The sequence below is a fragment of the Macrobrachium nipponense genome, chromosome 40 (genome assembly GCF_015104395.2).
Source record: "Macrobrachium nipponense isolate FS-2020 chromosome 40, ASM1510439v2, whole genome shotgun sequence".
Lineage (NCBI taxonomy): Eukaryota > Metazoa > Arthropoda > Malacostraca > Decapoda > Palaemonidae > Macrobrachium > Macrobrachium nipponense.
Genome location: NC_061101.1, coordinates 6,140,078 through 6,165,419, shown reverse-complemented (window position 1 = coordinate 6,165,419; position 25,342 = coordinate 6,140,078). Strand labels below are relative to the sequence as shown.

At 38.2% G+C, this 25,342-nt stretch overlaps 2 pseudogenes; one reads left to right on the top strand and one right to left on the bottom strand.

The window, feature by feature from the left end:
- Positions 1–3,209, top strand: part of LOC135212275 (macrophage mannose receptor 1-like) — a 28,411-nt pseudogene extending 25,202 nt beyond the window's left edge.
- Positions 3,210–6,350: 3,141 nt separating this feature from the next.
- Positions 6,351–21,530, bottom strand: LOC135212273 (macrophage mannose receptor 1-like; annotated as a pseudogene).
- Positions 21,531–25,342: the final 3,812 nt, after the last annotated feature.

The window sequence follows — 25,342 nt, the reverse complement described above, 5'->3', positions numbered from 1 at the left end:
ATATATATATATATATATATATATATATATAAAATTCATGTTTGCGTTTTCCAGCTGGGCTGATGGACAACCAGACAACAATGGTCAATACTGGATTTTGGCGCGAAGAGGACAACTGTGTCGAAATGAAGAAGAATTTCAACTACTTCTGGAACGACGATAATTGTGCAGAAGCAAACAGGTGAGGATTCTGAACCTATTTCCTTTGTGTATCGGGATGACTATGAATGTTCAACGGACAGATTCTGTCTCTCCAAATACTAAAGCCTTTATTTTTGTATAATCCTGATGTATTCTACGCTCGCATTAATTAAAGAGCTACATCAAAGTATAAATCACCCAAGCTTCATTAATAACTTATGATTAATTTTAAGCTCATATTTACACTTGGAGATCTCTTTGGGGATGAAAAATAGTCCTTAAAGGAGATCTCATCATAGCCAATAATGAGTTATGGCAATCAAATATTATTAATTTAGAATAATGATACCATTTTCCTTAAAGAAAAACTATCGTTAGTATAGCGAAATTATTGGAAATATTTTATAAAATATGATGAGATAAATAAAAACACGGTCCCCGTGGAATCAATCGTACACTTTCCAATAGTTTTATCTTGCGTTGGTCCATAAAATGAAAAAGATAATACCGATAAGCGATTCTAGAATATAAATACTTTTACTATTTAAATTCTTTTTCAGAATTATCTAAGATATTTAGTTTGCTAATAAATGCACACTTCATTTAAAAAATGTCTCCCATCACTCATAGAGAAATAACTTCTTTAACAAAAATCAATTCCCTCCACAGATTCCTCTGCAGCACCGAAGCCGAGCCAGCACCTACAACCACAACCCCAACAACCACCACTACTACCACAACCACAACCACTACAACAACAACCACCACCACCGCCCCTCCCACTTGCCAAGAGGGATGGGAGCAGCGTGACCTCTCCTGCTACAAGGCCATCAAGCAGCAGGCCACCTGGCAAGATGCCCACGACTCCTGTGTGGCCCTCGGGGCAACCTTGACCTCCATCACCAGCGAAAAGGAACAGGACTTCGTCGCTGGTAAGTTGGGTGGGAGGGGGGATGGGGGCTGGGAGGCGTCTCGTTTGCCATCAGCTGATGGGTAAGAAGACAAGAAATTAATTGCTCTTGACAACAACGTTTGGACTGTTACTGAGCCTGTGCAATGTTTTCATCTCTGTAGCATTTTTAGTGATGGTGGAGCCATCTTTAAGAAGATTTATATTCTAAGGTGTAGGTATTTATGTATACAGCCCATTTCCTTCATTAGTATAAATGAGGTGCTGGAAAAAACGGGAAACATAGAATTAATCAGTTTATCATGGAAGTCTGGGCGTTTAGTTTGCCAACAGCCAATGGATTATTAAGACAGAGAAATGCTATTTATTATGAAGGTTTGTATAATTTCTGATCATATTCATTTTTATCTGTATAGCAGAGCATTTTAGTGAAGGCCATTTTAGTGGTGTAGAAGCTTTCTGTTAAAATCAATTTATATGTTTAATGATTAAATATGTTTGTATGTATACCAGCACACAGTCACACATTCGTTCATGTTGACGCCTTCAGTAACACAATGAAACAAAAGATTTTAGAGACGCCCTATTAATCAGGTCATCCCTTCTTCATGTCTTCTCGATGCAAGTGGATGGATCGGCCTTAATGACTTGGACGAAGAAGGTGTCTTTGTCTGGGATGACTGCAGCGACGTAAGCTACACCAAGTAAGCTCAACATCAATGTAAAATTTCGTTTTCAAGTGGTTTACTCACCTTTTAGCCAAAGTCGAAGGTCAAACCTACCCCACATTTAAGTTAAGTTTAATCCAGACTGAACGATGTCATTGACAATGAGTTTTCACAGCTCAACCTTAGCTTTTGAGCATTTAAGGCTATAAATCAGAATGACGGAGCGCTGGTGCTACAACAAATGTAAAAATTATCTTATATTCACCCTCAGGCAGATTCTAAGATTGCCATCTGCATGATTAACTAATTTAATAGCAACTCTGGTATATACACTGTTTTATTCTTCCTTCATATATAGTCATATTTTAATTTGTTCAATAAATGGAAATGTAAGTACGCTTGAGAATGAAAATCAGTATTGCCTAATGTCAATATTTGGGAACAACTCTCACTAAAAACGTGACTAAATCCTTCCTCATTTTCCTTTATTTTTATTTTTTTTTTTTTAGGTGGGAAGTAGGAGAACCCAATGACGGTAACATCATAGGATTTGGAGGCTCCGAGGACTGCGTGGAGATGAAGAAATCCTTTGGGTACACCTGGAACGACGAGGACTGCGACAACGAAAGGAGGTGGGTTGTTCAAGGGAGAAAGAAGCTCTCCTCAGGAACTCTTACCTTTTTATTTGCTTTGACTAAAATCTTTGTTTTTAGTAGAAATTTGTAGCTTTGAGGCCAAAGCCTCTTCTTCGGAACTCTTACATTTCTTTTCACTAAATCCCACCAAAATATTTTTCTTTACTAATTTACTCTTTGATTATATAACTAGCTATAATTTTAGAATTAACTAATTACATGATTATAAATAATTATCTAATTAGTTATAATCTTAGATATAAAGTTTCACATTTATATATAAACATGTAATATAGCATACAAAATTTTAAAGTTTTAGCCACAGTTTTTTTTATATATATTTAATAAGCACTATGATTTTAAATAAAATATTGTGCACTCATACACGTTTGCATGATGTCCAATAAAGTTCTAAAGTTTTTTTACAGTTTCTCTTTCACTGTATATACAAACTGAAATTTCATTAGTATGGACAGTCATATACGCATGAATGAATTATGTGGAAATAAAAAAAAAAATGAAAATGCTTTGTAACCGAAACTGGCTACCAGCTTCACAATGCCCACTTTGGGATTTTATGATTAAATCATTTCAAATAAATGGAAGCTTCACAGGCAGTTATGTATCCTTTTTGATAAGTTGCAGCACCTGGTTTGAAAATATTCTGATTTATATATTTGTTATTCCTTCAGGTACGTTTGCGAGCGCCCAGCAGAGTGAAATCCAAGAACAATTTAGTTTACTGTTACAACGAAGACACTAGAAATTATGCTGAATTAATAGTTAATTGTTTCTTTAGTTAAAGAAAAATGTAAATTATAATCAGAATTATTCTAAGTTTATGATGCAAATCTGTGATTAATCCTTGGAGAAATAAAACTGAAATGAAAGCAATACAAAGCAAGGCCTTGTCTTATTTCGAATACCCTCCAACATTTTCCTGTTCGTATTTTTCCGGCGAGACGCCCCTCCTTCAAACCGGTGTCTCCAGAGGGACGTAATTTGTTCTTTTATGCTTTGGGAGTTTCTGATGTCACCGTAACATTTTAGATGTGCTTGGAGTGGGGATGAGGATATTCAGTTATCTATACGTTTGAGAGGACGAACGTTGAAGTTCGCTTACAGAGAACAACAGACGAACGCACACAAACACCAAATTCTCGGATCCAGTTTCGTTTCCCCCTTTTCTTTATTTCATTATTACAGTTTCGTCTTCGTGGTATCTAACGTCCGACTTTTTTTCTCCCCCGGATGAAAAGTTCCAAGCTCTCTCTCTCTTTCTTCGCGAGGGATGGGAAAACTTCCGCGGAAAAATTATCCAAAGTGTTGGCGTTTCTGCTGAATTTTTACCCGAGTTACGTTTTGACTTTCCTTTTGAGATAGTTTTAATTTCTTCTTTTTTTTTTTTTTATTTTGTTTCGCTTTATTTATTTTTTCTTAAATTTCTCTATTCACGCTCTTCTTTGTTCCGTATAGTTTGAGGTATATAGGCTTTTTTTTTTACTCGTAATAGTGGCCATTGTCTGGATAATGATACTATATGTCAGTTCCATCCCTCCTTTCTCTCTCTCTCTCTCTCTCTCCTCCTCTCTCTTCTCTCTCTCTCTCGCTCTCTCTCCTCTCTCTCTCTCTCTCTCTCTCTCTCTCTCTATATATATATATATATATATATATATATATATATATATATATATATATATTAATATATATATATATGTGTGTGTGTGTGTGTTATACATATACATATGTAAATAAATACATACATTATAAATATGTGTGTATATATATATATATATATATATATATATAATATATATATATATATATATTATATATATATATATAGATATATATATATGTATGTATGTATGTATATATACATATATATATATATATATATATATATATATATATATATATATATATATATATATATATATATACACACATATGTATAACCCCCTGGGATTGAATTCATGTCAACTATTTTTCCGTCTTGGAATCACTTAAATTGTGACTCTGAGGATAAAACATAGAACTGATGGGGTAATTTTTTTATTATTATTTTTTATTATTATTATTGGCCCGACCAATGAGAATGCAACTATAGGTCCGAGCCGATATAAATATCGTTCCGCAAACTTTCTTGCTACAGTTTCTTCAACTGACTCGTCCGAAGATGACCTACGAGAAGGTCGAAACATCACGTGATACCAGCTATACCAGAACCAATACCAGCCCTTAAACCAAAGACGACCCCTGCCCGAACTGAACTACGCCTACGGAATAATACCAGCACTGAAGACGACCCCTGCTTGACCTGGACCTGATATCCTGTTCTAATAAAAGATTCCTTCAACATTTACAATTTATTAAAATTCCCAATATGAATATTGGTCAGTTACTCAGAAACATCGCTGAGCCAGAGAAGCGAATTGTAAGGAAAATAGAAAAAACAATATATAAAATCAACTCGCTTAATTCTGCCATCCTTTTTAACAGTATTATTATTATTATTATTATTATTATTATTATTATTATTATTATTATTATTATTATTACTATTCAGAAGACGAACCTTATTCACATGGAACAAACCCACCAAAGGGGGCCACTGAATTGAAATTCAAGCTTCAGAAAAATATGGTGTACGTAAACCATAAGTAACAGAAGGTAGTGGCAAAACAAATAAATGATAGATACAGAAAGAGGAGATGGAGAGTAAATCAAACAAAAGCAAAGAAGACACGCTACTCTCGCAAACCATCATCCTACAGGCAATTACGCTAACCATTTCCATCTTAGAGCATTCCTTCTAAACGAAAAAGGAGGAGGAATAAAAATCCGCGCTCTTAAAATGCTCCTCTGCGAGAAATGAATTCATCTCACAAAATTCATATCTCCCGACACATTTCAAATTTCGCTTTGCATATGCAAGAGACAGCGGCCATCTGCTGCACTTATTTCATCTCAGGATATGAAAAATGTAAAAAAAAAAAAATGGAAAAAATGGAAAAAAAATGAAAAAAAGAAATGTCAATGATAAAGTGATATGAAATATTCATTGAAGAGTTTCCCTCCACGGGAGTGATTTCGTATTCCGGAATACACTACATTCTCCTTCTGTCTCTTTATCATAATCTCTGCAGACGATGTTCTTTGCGAATGTCGTTTCAGGATTATTTTCCTTAACAAATGGTGAGGCGTTTGATATTCTGGCATCGTCACTAAATTAAAAAAGTTAATATCCTTTCCAGAATTAAAGAAAGTCCAGGCTACAAGGAATGACTTTGCCCTCCAATAGTTAAAGAAAGTTAAACAATGTAGAATTGGAAAGTTCAGTATGGCACTCTGTCTGTTCGACTGTCTTTGCGTATCTCTATCTCAATGTCTCTTTCGATTTATATATATATATATATATATATATATATATATATATATATATATATATATATACATATATACTACATATATATATATATATATATATATATATATATAATATATATATATATATGTGTGTGTGTGTGTGTGTGTGTGTGTGTATGTTCTTATGTATGTATTTATATGTGAGTATGACAGAGGCTTCTTCCTTTCATTACCTACAAGCGAAATCAAACAACGTCCGTCCTCTTAATCGTTTAGATATCTGAATGCCCTCACCATTCGGACACACCCTAAAATGTCCCGGTGTCCTAAGACCCTCCCAAAGCACAAAGCAACAAATCACATCCCTATGGAGACATCGGTTTGAAGAAAAGGAGTCTCGAGAAGAATCGCGAACAGGAAAATTTCGAAGGATATCAAAATATGGCTAAAGTATTGCTTTCATTTCAGTTTTATTTCTTCAGAGAGCAGTCACAGTCTTACACGAAATGGGTAGATTAAATTTGAATATGATTTAGGACTTTTTTTCTATGCTACTAGAACAATGAGGTATTAATACAGCATATCTGGCGTCTTCTTGGTAACAGCAGACTATATTGGTCTCTGGTTTCACTCAGCTGGGCGTTCGCAAACGTACCTGAGTGATTAGGAAATAAAAATGAGAAACGTTTCATGATAGGCGCTCCAGGTTGTCAAAGAATAATGCATTCAGCTGTGAGACGTGCAGGTATTTTCAGTTATTCAATCAAGACGTCCCTGAATAGGAGTGATGAAGAGGAAGGCTACGTTTTGTTCTTAAACGTAATTTCTTATGGTATTTATAGGATTCTGTAAATGTATATGACTTCAAATACATTTACCTAGCATACGTCTATAAGTGTGTTAATTTATACTGAATATTACGGTTTCATTCATGTAATGAAATAGAAACTGTTTTCTAGAGAAAAATGGAAGATTTTTGTCAAAGCAAATTAAAAGGTGAGAGTTCCTGAGGAGAACATCTTTCTCCCTTGAACAACCCACCTCCTTTCGTTGTCGCAGTCCTCGTCGTTCCAGGTGTACCCGAAGGATTTCTTCATCTCCACGCAATCCTCGGAGCCTCCGAATCCTATGATGTAACCGTCGTTGGGTTCTCCCACTTCCCACCTGGAAATTAAAAAAAAAAAAAAAAAAAAAAAAAGTGAAAATGTGAAAAGATTTGGTCACATTTGAAATGAGTTCTTTTTTATTATTCTGTTTCAATAGGTAATACTTTTTTAAGATTTGAGCATGATCAAATTGAGCAGACGCATTAATACATACATACACGCACAAATATATATATATATATATATATATATATATATATATATATATATATATATATATATATATATATATATATATACACGCACGCACACACACACGTGTATATATATATATATATATATATATATATATATATATATATATATATATATATATATATATATATATATATACTTTTAGGGCATAGTTTTTCTCTAATACAATTTTCGTTAAAAGCAATTGCTTTAGTGGCATCAATAAGTTTCTTGCAGGTATCTTCATACCGACGAAGTTTTTTCCGATTCTCGTTCGTCAATTTCTGGTGAAATATACGCAGACTTCCTTCTTCCATTTATTGAATTTTGTCACGACAGCTGTTTCGCCTTATGGCATTATCAAGCGACTACTTACTTACAATCTGACCTTTCGGCCTATTTATCTCATCGTGTTGGAGGTATGACCTCGAGGTATGGGTACTGGTTAGTCTAGGGATTAACAGCTTAAGGGCGTTGTTTTAGTTACAAAGAATATCTGGACATATGTACTGCGACAATAAGAGTGAAAGTTTTAAACACCGTGGTTAAATAAAAATATTCAAAATACCAATGCAATGTGCTAGAGTTTCCTTAAATGTATGTTTAAAATTTAATATGTTACTGTTGGTTTTAGATAAAAATTACACAAAATTTACATACAGGAATGAAAATGAATATAGAAATCTAAATACGGGAGTACAAATATATGTATATATTTTATAGCATGCATAAAGGTACAAGAGATAATTTCTGTTTATACATAAATGTGTATGATTTAAATTTGAGTGTGTGTGTGTGTGTGTTGTGTGTCCAAAATGGTCTACGTTGGTTAACGGTTGCTGATTCGTGTTGGGCGGGGTCTCAGCGACCTGAGTAAGGATGTTACTTGACTTTCGCTGACGCTGGGTCTCTCATGCTTCCAAGTGCGCGATGTTCTCGGTGGATTGGGGCGCGCTGTCTGGTCCCTGTTGGCTTGGGTATTCCTTCTTCTGCTGGAGGGAGTATATGGTCCGATTCTTGTTGGACGTTCAAGGTCGGCTTCTGAATAGCGATGCTCCCTGCTTCCGTTATTAAGAGGCGACCGTAGTTGTCTTCTCTGTGTACGACCTGGGTGCCTTCTATGAGCTCTTGTAGGGATGGCTTCCTGTCGTGAACATCTATGTAATGTTGATGGATGGCCCCTTGATTTCTATGAGCCAGCAGACGTCTCCGAAGGGTCGTTGTATTGTGCCCCGATGTAGTTTTGGCTGTGAGGTTTACACACCTCCTCTGGACAAGTAAATTTGTAAACTACATTCGTGCACATCTCCTTCGGTCCCCCCGGAGCGGTGCTGTTCTTCATTATTAAGGCTGCTACAAGGTTGGGCTTACTATATAATCCTGAGGCTTATTTTATGGTAAGGGTCTTTTGGGGTTTTGGGTTACGCCTCTGTTTATTATCCCGCGTAGTGTGCAGCAATCCTCCTTGTATGCAGACCCATAATGTACACGATGGTAAATAATCAAGTTTTCCTCGTTTTTCGCCATGGTGTTGGGTTGGTAAAATTCGTCCATTTTCTTTTTTATTGCTGCTTCGATAATTTGATCTGCATACCCGTTGTTTGTCAGCAGTTGGCGAATTCGGTCGAGTTCGTTATGTATATCTTTCCATGATGAGCTGTGTGTGAAGGTTCTGTTGACATACGCACTCACGACAGACTTTTTATATGCGTCCGGGCACTCCCGCGTGCGTTCAAGCAACGGCCAGCGTTCGTTGCTTTCGTATAAACGGTCGTCTTAAACTGTCCTTCTTGTTGTTTTACCAGGACATCAAGAAATGGCAAAGTCTTCTGCTGGCTGTGCTCTGTGGTGAAGTTGAGCACTGAGTTTCTTTTCAGAGCATCTGCTAGTTTTTTGGTATCTTCAGGCTCTTTTATTGTGACGAATATATCGTCGATGTACCGCCCATAAATCCTAGGTTTTAGATGTTCTCTAAAGGTCCTTTCTTCGACGGTGGCCATGTACATATTTGCAAAGAGGACCCCTAGTGGGGATCCCCATGGCGACTCCATCTACTTTGTCGAAATAATTCCCCCTGATGAGAGAGGAAAGGGGCTTCTGTAATGCTAGCTTTCAGCATCTCTCGGAGGACATCTTCGGAAATGGGCAGCGGTTCCTTCTCGGACCTGTATACACGATCAAGAATGATGTCGATCGTTTCTTCGACGGGAACGTTCGTAAACAAACTCTCAACGTCGAGTGAGGCAATGTCGTCTTCTGGTCCTTTTTCCTGTAGGAGATCAATAAACTCCACCGCTGATTTCAGTGAATATGCACCGGGTATGTAAGGTACCAGCAAATCATTCAGGACTTTCGCTATCCTATAGGTTGGGGATGTCATCTGAGAGATGATGGGCCTTAGGGGGTTACCTGCCTTGTGTGTTTTCACTGTTCCGTAGCAGTAACCGGGCCCATAGTCTCCTTTTACCTTAGGGAATTTTACGACGTCTTGCTGATTGTTGGCCCTAGTCACAAGCCTCGACACTTTCTTTCTGAGGTCCTCGGTGGGGTCTTTTGTCAAGCGTTGGAATTTGGAAGTGTCCAGGAGGATCCTATCCATCTTTTCAAAATAATCACTTTTCTTCATCACTACGTACACTGATGATTTGTCACCTTTCCGTATGCTGATGTCTGGGTTGCTACGTAGTTCTTTTAGGAGCGGCTTCCCTCGTCTCCTTGGTGATTAATTGGCTTCGGAAATGTCCTCTCTGTCGTCCTGCTTCTCCAACAAGTTCATCAATGACGGTAGGTGTTAGTTCTAGCTTACCATCATCTCGGAGTTGTAAAAATATTTATTTAACCACTGTTTTAAACTTTCACTCTTATTGTCGCAGTACATATGTCCTTATATTCTTTGTAACTAAAACAACGCCCTTAAAGCTGGTTAATCCCACTAGACTAACCCAGTACCCATACCTCGAGGTCATACCTCCAACAACGATGAGATAAATAGGCCAGAAAGGTCAGATTGGTAAGTCAGTAGTCGCTTGATAATGCCATAAGGCGAAACAGCTGTCGTGACAAAATTCAATAAATGGAAGAAAGAAGTCTGCGTATATTTCACCAGAAATTGACGAACGAGAATCGGAAAAAACTTCGTCGGTATGAAGATACCTGCAAGAAACTTATGTTGATGCCTCTAAAGCAATTGCTTTTAACGAAAATTGTATTAGAGAAAAACTATGCCCTAAAAGTATTGGAAGAAGTGGCCGGGCATGGACACGATGGAGGGAGGTAGAGAAGATACTCCGACACCGTATAGAAGAATCCGCAGCAAGAATCCAGCAACTTGAAGTTGAGAAGAGAAAACGTTGGAAGGAAGTTTATTTTCATGCATTAACAGCCCACATAGATGACCAACAAAAAGCACGGTGACCTGCTTGAGTTAGAGAAGAGGAAATACAGACAGGTGGTGACCAACGAGGCACAACAAGAAGCTACTCATCCTCCATGGGGGCCCCGTGAGAAGTGAGGAACACAAAGATGGCTTCGTCAACCTGGCTGGAATCGACCTTAGCCCCTATCAAAGGTCCCTCCTGAAACCTGGGTCTGCAGTGGCCACTATGCCCAAGAAAAACCACACACTGAAGCCAAGAGAATAGAAATGGAGGCCCTTATAGACCGACTTTTTACAACTCCGAGATGATGGTAAGCTAGAACTAACACCTACCGTCATTGATGAACTTGTTGGAGAAGCAGGACGACAGGAGAGGACCATTTCCGAAGCCAATTAATCACCAAGGAGATGAGGGAAGCCGCTAAAGAACTACGTAGCAACCCAGACATCATCATACGGAAAGGTGACAAATCATCAGTGTACGTAGTGATGAAGAAAAGTGATTATTTTGAAAAGATGGATAGGATCCTCCTGGACACTTCCAAATTCCAACGCTTGACAAAAGACCCCACCGAGGACCTCAGAAAGAAAGTGTCGAGGCTTGTGCTAGGGCCAACAATCAGCAAGACGTCGTAAATTCCCTAAGGGTTAAAAGGAGACTATGGGCGGCCCGGTTACTGCTACGGAAACAGTGAAAACACACAAGGCAGGTAACCCCCTAAGGCCCATCATCTCTCAGATGACATCCCCAACCTATAGGATAGCGAAAGTCCTGAATGATTTGCTGGTACCTTACATACCCGGTGCATATTCACTGAAATCAGCGGTGGAGTTTATGATCTCCTACAGGAAAAAGGACCAGAAGACGACATTGCCTCACTCGACGTTGAGAGTTTGTTTACGAACGTTCCCGTCGAAGAAACGATCGACATCATTCTTGATCGTGTATACAGGTCCGAGAAGACCCGCTGCCGCCCATTTCCGAAGATGTCCTCCAGAGATGCTGAAAGCTAGCACTACAGAAGCCCTTTCCTCTCTCATCAGGGGGAATTATTTCGACAAAGTAGATGGAGTCGCCATGGGATCCCCACTAGGGGTCCCTCTTTGCAAATATGTACATGGCCACCGTCGAAGAAAGGACCCTTAGAGAACATCTAAAACCTAGGATTTATGGGCGGTACATCGACGATAATTCGTCACAATAAAAGAGCCTGAAGATACCAAAAAACTAGCAGATGCTCTGAAAAGAAACTCAGTGCTCAACTTCACCACAGAGCACAGCCAGCAGAAGACTTTGCCATTTCTTGATGTCCTGTAAAACAACAAGAAGGACAGTTCAAGACGACCGTTATACGAAAGCAACGAACGCTGGCCGTTGCTTGAACCGCACGCGGGGAGTGCCCGGACGCATATAAAAAAGTCTGTCGTGAGTGCGTATGTCAACAGAACTTTCACACACAGCTCATCATGGAAAGATATACATAACGAACTCGACCGAATTCGCCAACTGCTGACAAACAACGGGTATGCAGATCAAATTATCGAAGCAGCAATAAAAAAGAAAATGGACGAATTTTACCAACCCAACACCATGGCGAAAAACGAGGAAAACTTGATTATTTACCATCGTGTACATTATGGGTCTGCATACAAGGAGGATTGCTGCACACTACGCGGGATAATAAACAGAGGCGTAACCCCAAAAGCCCCACCCTTACCATAAAATAAGCCTCAGGATATATAGTAAGCCCAACCTTGTAGCAGCCTTAATAATGAAGAACAGCACCGCTCCGGGGGGAGGGGCCGAAGGAGATGTGCGAATGAATAGTTTACAAATTTACTTGTCCAGAGGAGGTGTGTAAACCTCACAGCCAAAACTACATCGGCACACTACAACGACCCTTCGGAGACGTCTGCTGGCTCATAGAAATCAAGGGGCCATCCATCAACATTACATAGATGTTCACGACAGGAAGCCATCTCTACAAGAGCTCATAGAAGGCACCCAGGTCGTACACAGAGAAGACAACTACGGTCGCCTCTTAATAACGGAAGCAGTGAGCATCGCTATTCAGAAGCCGACCTTGAACGTCCAACAAGAATCGGACCATATACTCCCCTCCAGCAGAAGAAGGAATACCCAAGCCAACAGGGACCAGCAGCGCGCCCCAATCCACCGAGAACATCGCGCCCCTTGGAAGGCATGAGAAGACCCAGCGTCAGCGAAAGTCAAGTAACATCCTTACTCAGGTCGCTGAGACCCCGCCCAACACGAATCAGCAACCGTTAACCAACGTAGACCATTTTGGACACACACACACACACTCAAATTTAAATCATACACATTTATGTATAAACAGAAATTATCTCTTGTACCTTTATGCATGCTATAAAATATATACATATATTTGTACTCCCGTATTTAGATTTCTATATTCATTTTCATTCCTGTATGTAATTTTGTAATTTTTATCTAAAACCAACATGTAACATATATTTTAAATTTTTTTTTTTTAAACATACATTTAAGGAAACTCTAGCACATGGCATTGTATTTTGAATATTTATTTAACCACTGTTTAAACTTTCACTCTTATTGTCGCAGTACATATGTCCTTATATTCTTTGTAACTAAAACAACGCCCTTAAGCTGTTAATCCCTAGACTAACCAGTACCCATACCTCGAGGTCATACCTCCAACACGATGAGATAAATAGGCCGAAAAAAAGGTCAGATTGTAAGTCAGTAGTCGCTTGATAATGCCATAAGGCGAAACAGCTGTCGTGACAAAATTCAATAAATGGAAGAAGGAAGTCTGCGTATATTTCACCAGAAATTGACGAACGAGAATCGGAAAAAACTTCGTCGGTATGAAGATACCTGCAAGAACTTATTGATGCCACTAAAGCATTGCTTTTAACGAAAATTGTATTAGAGAAAAACTATGCCCTAAAAGTATTGGAAGAAGTGGCCGGGCATGGACACGATGGAGGGAGGTAGAGAAGATACTCCGACACCGTATAGAACGAAATCCGGCCAGCAAGGAATCCAGCAACTTGAAGTTGAGAAGAGAAAACGTTGGGAAGATTTCTGCATTAACAGCCCACTAGATGACCAACAAAAAGCACGTGACCTGCTTGAGTTAGAGAAGAGGAAATACGACAGGTGGTGACAACGAGGCACAACAAGAAGCTACTCATCCTCCATGGGGGCCCCGTGAGAAGTGAGGAACACAAAGATGGCTTCGTCAACCTGGCTGGAATCGACCTTAGCCCCTATCAAAGGTCCCTCCTGAACCTGGGTCTGCAGGTGCCACTATGCCAAGAAACCACACACTGAAGCCAAGAGAATAGAAATGGAGGCCCTTATAGACCGACTTTACAACTCCGAGATGATGGTAAGCTAGAACTAACACCTACCGTCATTGATGAACTTGTTGGAGAAGCAGGACGACAGAGAGGACATTTCCGAAGCCAATTAATCACCAAGGAGATGAGGGAAGCCGCTAAAGAACTACGTAGCAACCCGACATCATCATACGGAAAGGTGACAAATCATCAGTGTACGTAGTGATGAAGAAAAGTGATTATTTTGAAAAGATGGATGGATCCTCCTGGACACTTCCAAATTCCAACGCTTGACAAAAGACCCCACCGAGGACCTCAGAAAGAAAGTGTCGAGGCTTGTGACTAGGGCCAACATCAGCAAGACGTCGTAAAATTCCCTAAGGTAAAAGGAGACTATGGGCCCGGTTACTGCTACGGAACAGTGAAAACACACAAGGCAGGTAACCCCCTAAGGCCCATCATCTCTCAGATGACATCCCCAACCTATAGGATAGCGAAGTCCTGAATGATTTGCTGGTACCTTACATACCCGGTGCATATTCACTGAAATCAGCGGTGGAGTTTATTATGATCTCCTACAGGAAAAAGGACCAGAAGACGACATTGCCTCACTCGACGTTGAGAGTTTGTTTACGAACGTTCCCGTCGAAGAAACGATCGACATCATTCTTGATCGTGATACAGGTCCGAGAAGAACCCGGCTCCCTTTCCGAAGATGTCCTCCGAGAGATGCTGAAAGCTAGCACTACAGAAGCCCCTTTCCTCTCTCATCAGGGGGAATTATTTCGACAAGTAGATGGAGTCGCCATGGGATCCCCCACTAGGGGTCCTCTTTGCAAATATGTACATGGCCACCGTCGAAGAAAGGACCTTTAGAGAACATCTAAAACCTAGGATTTATGGGCGGTACATCGACGATATATTGCGTCACAATAAAAGCGCCTGAGATACCAAAAAACTAGCAGCATGCTCTGAAAAGAAACTCAGTGCTCAACTTCACCACAGAGCACAGCCAGCAGAAGACTTTGCCATTTCTTGATGTCCTGGTAAAACAACAAGAAGGACAGTTCAAGACGACCGTTTATACGAAAGCAACGAACGCTGGCCGTTGCTTGAACGCACGCGGGGAGTGCCCGGACGCATATAAAAACAAAGTCTGTCGTGAGTGCGTATGTCAACAGAACCTTCACACACAGCTCATCATGGAAAGATATACATAACGAACTCGACCGAATTCGCCAACTGCTGACAAACAACGGGTATGCAGATCAAATTATCGAAGCAGCAATAAAAAAGAAAATGGACGAATTTTACCAACCAACACCATGGCGAAAAACGAGGAAAACTTGATTATTTACCATCGTGTACATTATGGGTCTGCAATACAAGGAGGATTGCTGCACTAACTACGCGGGATAATAAACAGAGGCGTAACCCCAAAAGAGGCCCCTTACCATAAAAACCAAATAAGCCTCAGGATATATAGTAAGCCCAACCTTGTAGCAGCTTAATAATGAGAACAGCACCGCTCCGGGGGGACCGAAGGCAGATGTGCACGAATGTAGTTTACAAATTTACTTGTCCAGAGGAGGAGGTGTGTAAACCTCACAGCCAAAACTACATCGGGCACACTACAACGACCCTTCGGAGACGTCTGCTGGCTCATAGAAATCAAGGGCCTCATCCATCAACATTACATAGATGTTCACGACAGGAAGCCATCTCTACAAGAGCTCATAGAAGGCACCCAGGTCGTACACAGAGAAGACAACTACGGTCGCCTCTTAATAACGGAAGCAGTGAGCATCGCTATTCAGAAGCCGACCTTGAACGTCCAACAAGAATCGGACCATATACTCCCCTCCAGCAGAAGAAGGAATACCCAAGCCAACAGGGACCAGACAGCGCGCCCCAATCCACCGAGAACATCGCGCCCCTTGGAAGGCATGAGGAAGACCCAGCGTCAGCGAAAGTCAAGTAACATCCTTACTCAGGTCGCTGAGACCCCGCCCAACACGAATCAGCAACCGTTAACCAACGTAGACCATTTTGGACACACACACACACACACTCAATTTAAATCATACACATTTATGTATAAACAGAAATTATCTCTTGTACCTTTATGCATGCTATAAAATATACATATATTTGTACTCCCGTATTTAGATTTCTATATTCATTTTCATTCCTGTATGTAATTTTGTAATTTTTATCTAAAACCAACATGTAACATATTAAATTTTAAACATACATTTAAGGAAACTCTAGCACATGGCATTGTATTTTGTATATTTATTTAACCACTGTTTAAACTTTCACTCTTATTGTCGCAGTACATATGTCCTTTATATTCTAACTAAAACAACGCCCTTAAGCTGTTAATCCTAGACTACCAGTACCCATACCTCGAGGTCATACCTCCAACACGATGAGATAAATAGCCGAAAGGTCAGATTGTAAGTCAGTAGTCCGCTTGGATAATGCCATAAGGCGAAACAGCTGTCGTGACAAAATTCAATAAATGGAAGAAGGAAGTCTGCGTATATTTCACCAGAAATTGACGAACGAGAATCGGAAAAAAAACTTCGTCGGTATGAAGATACCTGCAAGAAACTTATTGATGCCACTAAAGCAATTGCTTTTAACGAAAATCATATACAAAATGTATCATATATATATATATATTTATATATGTATATATACATATATATATATATATATATATATCTAATATATCTAATATATTATCTTATATATATATATATATATATATATATATATTAACGTAGCGCACCAACGTGTATTAATCTATATATATATATAATAATATACATATATATATATTTTATATTTATAATTATTATATAATAAATATATATATAATAATATAAATATAACAAAAGGCTACGTGCTGTCAAACGCTCGAATTGGCCAACATGGTAGACGGGGTTTCATATCGATTCTAATTACGAAAGCATCCAGATCGAGGGTGATTTGTAAGGTCAGAATCGATATGAACTTATAGCGTCTCTGTTGGCTGATTGGATAGCGTCACTGACTGTCCTGATTTCGTCCCCGTCCACTTGGACGGTGGTTCGATCCCATGGGGGGACGAAATTATTATCAATTAAAAAATTCCCCTTCGTACATATATGAAAATATATCATTTGGGAGGTAAAGTGAATTTAGATATTAAAGGACATTTGTAGCTTGAATTGATATATATATATATATATATATTAATATATATATATATATATATATATATATATATCTTTATATATATATATATATATATATATATATATATATATTATATATATATATATATATATATATATATAGTATATATATACGTATGTGTATGTATATATATAGCTTGTCCAAACATCTACTGGAGGGAAACTTTGATCATTGTTCGTTATGAAACTATAGTTAATCATGCAGAGTGGAAACACAGGAGCTGCCTGAGTACTATGATAGGATTTCTAGATTTCTTCTAAGAACAGTGACTCAGTTGTTCTAATCTGTAACCTTAAAAACTTGAAAATTTAAGTTTGCTGAATAAAGACTCATAATTCAAAGGCAACGTTGTGTCTGGATTAAGCTGAACTTAGACTTTGGGTAATACTGACTCTGGAATTTTGCTCAAAGTTGCATAAACCTGGTAAAAGAATTTGACTGCGATATTTCAGCTTACTTAGTGTAGGTCACTTCGCTGGAATCATCCCAGACAAAGACACCTTCTTCGTTCAAGTCGTTAAGACCGATCCATCCACTTGCATCGAGAAGACCTGAAGAAAGGATGAACAGATTAATTAATAGGGCGTCTCTAGAATTTTCTTCGTTGTGTTATGGAAGGCGTCAACATGAACGAATGTGTGACTGTGTTCTCGTATACATACAAGCATATTTAATCATTAAACATATAAATTGCTTTTAACAGATGGCTTCTACATCGCTAAAATGCTATGCTATACATATAAGAAAAAAGCTGAATATGATCAGAAATTATACAAACCTACATAGTAAATAGAATTTCTGTCTTACTAATCCATTGGCTGTTGGAAAACTAAACGCCCCGACTTCCATGATAAACTGATCAATAATGTGTCTCCCGCTTTCTCTAGCACCTTATTTACGTTAATGAAGGAAATATATTCTATACATAAATACCTACTTAATTAGGATATAAATTCCCCTAAAAAACGGCTTCACCATCACTAAAAATGTTCTCCTACAGAGATGAAAACATTGCACAGACTCACTAACAGTCCAAACGTTGTTGTCACGAGCAATTCCCTGTCTTCTGACCCATCAGCTGATGGCAATCGAGATGGCCCCCTTAACACGCGCCCCGCCTGCCCCCCTACCCCCCGCGACTTTACCAGCGACGAAGTCCTGTTCCTTTTCGCTGGTGATGGAGGCCAAGGTTGCCCCGAGGGCCACACAGGAGTCGTGGGCATCTTGCCAGGTGGCCTGCTGCTTGATGGCCTTGTAGCAGGAGAGGTCACGCTGCTCCCATCCCTCTTGGCAAGTGGGAGGGGCGGTGGTGGTGGTTGTTGTTGTAGTGGTTGTGGTTGTGGTAGTAGTGGTGGTTGTTGGGGTTGTGGTGGTGGGTGCTGGCTCGGCTTCGGTGCTGCAGAGGAATCTGTGGAGGGATTTGATTTTTGTTAAAGAAGTTATTTCTTTATGATTGATGGAAGACATTTTGTAAATGAAGTGTGCATTTATTAGCAAACAGAATATCTCAGATAATTCTGGATAGAATTTAAGTAATAAAAGTATTTATATTCTAGAATCGCTTATCAGTATTATCTTTTTCATTTTGTGGACCAACGCAAGATAAAACTATTGGAAAGTTTACGATTGATTCCACGGAGACGGTGTTTTTATTTATCTCATATTTTATATAATAATATTTCCAATAATTTCGCTATACCAACGATAGTTCTTTTAAAGAAAATGGTATCATTGTTCTAAATCAACAATATTTGATTGCCATAACTCATTATGGGCTATAATGACGTCTCCTTCAGGGACTATTTTTCATCCCCCAAAGAGGTCTCCACGTGTAAATATGAGCTTAAGTAATCATAAGTTATAAATAAAACTTAAAGGATTTATACTTTGATGTAGCTATCTAATTAATGCAAGCGTAGAGTACATCAGGATTATACAGAAATAAAGGCTTTATTATTGAGAAAGAAAATGTGTCCATAGAACATTCATAGTCATCCCGATACACAAAGAAATAGGTTCAGAATTCTCACCTGTTTGCTTCTGCTCAATTGTCGTCGTTCCAGAAGTAGTTGAAATTCTTCTTCATTTCGACACAGTTGTCCTTTTCGCCAAAAATCCAGTATTGACCTTTGTTATCGGGTTGTCCATCAGCCCAGCTGGAAAAGCGCAAATATTGAAATAAATAAATAAATATATATATATATATTATATATATATATATATATATATATATATATATATATATATATATATATATATATATATATATTATATATATATAAAGAGAGAGAGAGAGAGAGAGAGAGAGAGAGAGAGAGAGAGAAGAGTGTATAAGTGTGCATAAAAGTAAATAAATAAACACCAAAACTGCAAAATATCAGGGACATGGATATGTCATTGTTCCTTACTTGGTATAAGCCAGAGGACTGCCATCAGCCCAGGTGAAGTTTCCTTCTTCCTTCAAGTCGGTGAGACCAATCCAGGTGTCTGAGTTTAACTGGCCTGGATTAAGATTAAGATCATATTTAAATGATATAATAGGAAGACATTAACATGCATGAAAATTTAAGCAAGAGAAAAAGAAATTATTTCATGTCATCGTCAAGTGAACTGCCTACCATAAGTTCTTACTCAAAATAAATTCATTTCTTTGTTTTTACCATAAGATAACATAAAAAAGCCCTTAATATATATGTTTTGGAATGTCTTGACAACAATAGTTTATGAAATATGTGTTTATTTGAACACTTAGAAACAGAAACCTCTTCGAGAGACTCACTGGCAACAACGGCCTGTTGGAGGGAAGAGGATACAACAGCGAGACTTCCTCCCTCAGAGTTGCAGAAGGTTTGGCCCTCTGACCAATTCCCCTTCTTGTCGGACAAGAGGAAGCAGGTGGACTCTACCAAAGACCATCCATCTCTGCAGATGAGTCCAGGGGTGCTGATGACTGGGGGAGTCAAGCAGGTCTCTTGGCGCGAAATCTCTGAAATCGAGAAAAAAATGGCATTTCTTTTTGTAAGGTACCCCTTTGCAATCAAGGTGTTATTTCAAGCTGGGTTTGTGTTTATTTCTTTAATTTTGCATAATAGCCTTTATTATTTTGCAGGATTTTGCCTGAATACTGCCTTTATTGTAAATTTAGTTATGTGAAATACCAGAACTCCCTTTTTCCTAAGATAATTAATGAGCGACTAGGAATCCAAGAGCTTCACCTGCAGGAACAAACTCGCAGGAAGTCAAGAAGCCTTCGCTGAAAGTCAGCTTCACTCGAAGACCGAATTCATCCTCCAGTTTAGGGATGCGTTTCACCAAGACTCCAGTCAACGAATCCTGGAATGATATTCCATTTTGTCTTGTATGTTTTTGGTTTCTGGGAAACAAAATTTAGCACAAACATAGAATATTACAAAGCAGTGCGATTAAAAGTGAAGATATAGTTTGACTACATAACATCCACTTGGTTAAAGAAATGATTTCACTTTGCTTAAAATATAACTCACACCATTCCCAACTTCTTAAACAAGGAACACTTGGTATTCAAGAAGATAATTATACAAGAACATCGGCTTTTGTTAACCAAACTTCACATACCTCAGCCTTCAGCTTCTCTGGATTGCATCCCAACTTGGGCAGGGCATCCCTGGCAGCAGCAGATCCTTCAGGATAAGTCAGATGGAGTCTAGACTGAATTTTGACAGATAAATCGTCACTCAGAGACTGGAAGTTCCCTGGTCTGATGTGACCAAATCCAACCTGCCAGTGGCAGAGAAAGCCTGTGTTTTACTCTTCTGTTCCCATTAGTTTGCTCAAGATGTTGTTGAAATATTATTGTTTAAGATACAAAGGGTTAAACGATAAGCACGAAAAAAGGATATTATCAATAGATTTACATTATGCAGTTATTGACATTCACACTTTTTTTCTGTATATTTAACCCTATCAACTTTTTATCTAAGGCTACGGTCAATGACAGGACAGGTGAAGGAATCTTTCTCTTAGAAGTTGAAACTTATAAAGAAAAACTCCACGGAATTAAATTCTGTACTCATAGTCTGTAAATCAGAACATGTGGATATACCACAGTAATGACTTATATACAAATCTTTTCATATCACTAGTCATTCTAGAAGAGTAGAGGGGTTTTAATTTAGGCCCAACTAGTTAAATAAAACTTCTAAAACCATAAATGCTACGGCCTCCATATCCCTCCCTTTTACTCTCAGGTGGGTCATCCAAACTTATCCCCAATTTTGAGAACAGCGAATTTAAATGTACACATTTATAAGCAAAATTCTCGTTTTTATACCTCCACCTAAAACAGATATTGATAAGGTATTAACAAGATATGGAATGGAAAAAAAGGAGATTATTAATAAAATTCCGACCATCAAGACAGAAAAGCATAAAAAATTCAAAGTCTTTCCGTTGAGAAAATTCAAATTTCGAATCACTAACCGCCAAAACGGACAAGAAGAGAACGAGCTTCAACAACATGGCTGCTCCTGTGATCATCTGTCCTGCTGGAGACTCGCTGAGTGAGTGAGTGGTTTCAGGTTGTAGTCCACTCCAATATATACGGAAATTCACGGGGAATATGGTTCTATATCTTTTGGCGAGGATGGCTCTATTGAAGCTGAATAAGCAAAGGCGTAGGTAAACATTTTATCTGTATGGACATATGGTAACTCAAGTGCGTAAAAGAGCTACGTAAACTACTATTTCTAATTTACCTATTGACGGAATAATTATCCATCCTTTGCTGAAAGACATGGGGATTATTTGTACAGCTTTCCATGAGAGGGTCTTCTTCAGGAAATAGTAGAGGCATCAGCGTACAATATTTCCTCACAGCAACAAATACATACACATACATACATATATTCAAGATTCACACACACACACACACACACACACACACACACACACACACACACACACATATATATTATATAATATATATATATATAATATATAATATATATATATATATATTATCAAATATCCACAGGTGAAAAATAATAGACAGGGTGTAGGTCCTGACCGGTTTCGGCTTTATTTTCAAGCCATTGACAAAGGACTGATACATATTATTAGAATTCACAAGTATATATACTACAGAGACAGTACTGACGAACATACATACAACCGTTTGAGACTGCAGATCCACCCACAAGCAGGTGTCAAGGTAGGAGTGGCTTTCACAAATCATTTGGCTAAAATTTACAATAAATTCTCAAGGGATACTACCGCTTAGGGTACCCACCAGACAACAAGTCCACGCCTGACAGGTGTCAGGGAGGCGGGGTTGGACATCTCATTACCACTACTGCCTCCTTACTGTGTTTACAAATATAGTAATCCTAGTTCCATACATCTCTAATGCCTACCTTAAAATTTAAACAGTTTACAAATCTCTTTTGATATTAAAGGATCAAGTTTATACATTCCTTGACTGATGTTCATATTATTATTGTAACTTTCTTTTATAAAACTAGATTCAATGCTATTCCTTTCCATTGCCTTATTAGAACACACAAGCTTTTTTGCCCCTTCCCAGTTAATAGCATGATTGTTCTCACTAACATGTACAAAAATACCACTATTTCCCTGTGCATATCTCACACATTGTTTATGTTGTTCTATTCTTTTTTTCCAGTGCTTTCCCCGTTTGACCAACATAAAAGTTGTCACAAGACTTACACGGAATTTTATATACACATCCTTTAACATTGTCGGGGGAGTTCTTAATAAGTACCTGTTTCATTGTTTTATTGTTTTTAAAAACTACATTAACACCAAAATTCTTCAGGAGATGTGGGATATCTTTCATATTATTATTATAAGGTAGTACAAGCAAATTTTTGTTGTTGTAAGGTTCTTTTTTATTTTGGTACATGGTCTTTTTTGCCGCTTCTAATGCATTTTTTAGTACACTATCTGGATATTTCAGTTTCTAGCCTGTATTCCGAATCTTATCTATCTCCTCATTTATATATTCTGGGCTACATACCCGTAGTGCTCTTAGAAACATAGATGCAAACACTGATCTTTTAACCTTATTGTTTGTCCTTCCAGATAGAAATGTACATAGGAAGAAATATTAGTAGGTTTTCTGTAAACACTATATTTAAACCCACTACTATTTCTCCGTATGAGGACATCCAAAAAGGGTAGGCATCCATCTTTTTCCATTTCCAAAGTAAATTTAATTGATGGTACTAAATGATTTAACTTGGCAAAAAAGTTATTTACATCTTCGTTCTCTGGCCATACACAAATTATGTCGTCAACATATCTAAACCAAGGTACATTGCGCGGAATTATATTGTTTAAAATTTTCTTTTAAAAAAATTCCATATATAAATTACTTAGCACTGGAGACAGAGGGTTTCCCATTGCCATACCAAAATTTTGAGAGTAAAATTTTCCATTGAATTCAAATTTACAGTCTTTTACACATAATTTGATCAGTTCAATTGTTCAATTAAGGTGTTTTTTGAAAATGGAATATCCAGCTGATTCTTTTCTAATAATTCCGATAGAAACTCCAATAGATCGTCAAGAGGCACCTTTGTGAATAGTGATACTACATCAAAGCTCACAAGTTTCGATTCACTATTAACTTGTACACTATTTAGTTTATTTATCAAGTCCACATTATTCTTTATATTGGCATTAGAGATGTTACCTACCAATGGGTTAAGGATATCCACTAAATACTTCGCTAATTTATAAGATGCGGAACCCACTGAGGCTCACACGCACACACAAACACACCCATCACTCAGAACGTTCACGCCCTGAAGCCACTCATAACCAGTTTCAAAGACACCTTTGACAAACGCCCATAACGACAGACGAGCGTTGGCCTGCCTAGGTAAGGATTCTAATATCACACCACCCAAAAGGACCTATCAGGATTTTCTAAGCTGAGATGTTCTCTGTTTGCATGGGAAGCTAAAAACGATGATTCCCAATTTCTGAGGAATGTCAAAGCACGTGACATACAACAATGTCTCATACATATCATATCATATTATTTAAAATATCTCAAGCAAATTCCCCTTTTATGTTACATATATATATATATCTACATTTACATATACGTGTGTATGTGTGTGCTAATCATGCGTAAGTCCATTGACCTGTAAGCCATTAGAGAATTCAAAGAGGAGAAGGACAGGACAAAAACATCTAGCAGACAGAACAGAATCCAAAACTCCCAACTATTGGTTAAAAGTCTCCCTTATCAGCGGCTTTCTCTTAAAAGCGAGAGAGGAGAGGAAAGGGGAGAACAAGTCGTGTAAAAAAACATGCGGCCCAGAGTTCCTTTTGATCCTCCACAACAGAGACGTTTGGATCTGCAGAGTTCTTAGAACTTCTGCTTTTTTTTAACTCTTCATTCCCCCTTATATATATATATGGACTTGAGAAATGAATTCTATTTCCCCACACCAGAAAAAAAGTCTGACCATGTCTTAAGAATATATTATTTTCTAAACAAGGATGATTAATATCCCACTTGTGAAGAATATCTTAGAAATATGGCTTTAGAGTCCAGAGTTCTAAAGAAAATAGAAAAATTAGTAAAAAAAAAAAAAAAATGCTTCTTTTGATGAAATGGCTGATGAGGTTTTTTTGCTCAGTTTTACCTAAGTGAAGTTAGGACCACTGCACTTTGAAGTACAGGCATAATTAATCAATTGAGTACTTTATGATTATGTGTGAGTGTGTTTTCACTCCTCAAGTTCTTTCCTGAAGATTAAGATGACCCTCTACCTGTTTGTCTGGCTGCCCCTCCTGACCTGTTCCCAATTACCGCAGGAATTTCCGTGAAAGTGGAGCTTGGAGTGCAATACATGGATGACTACAAAGAGCCATTGGCAGCGTTCCAACAAGTTTCTTGAGCTGCATGTAAAGTAGTAGTTAGAGACAAGAGAGAGAGAGAGAGAGTAGAGCATCAAGGCAAGAGGTTGTTTACTCGAATAGGATTACCTTTGGCTTTTACCTGGAAATGGAAGACATTGTCTTATATGAGTAACTCGACTATACTCTGTTTTTTCCATCTGTCCATCCGCCTGTGGTGTTTGCACATGGTAACACTGCATCCCGTTCTTTAATAAATATCCTATTTCGAATATTAACGGTGTAATAGTCATACAGTAAATTATTAAAACAGTTTTCAGTTGCAAATGTGCACCCAGATATCCTTTTATTTACCTAAAACTTACACATAGCATAACTATTTAAAGCCAGGGACGCAGTGTTACCATGCGCGACTACCACAGGCGGATGGACTTAAGGAA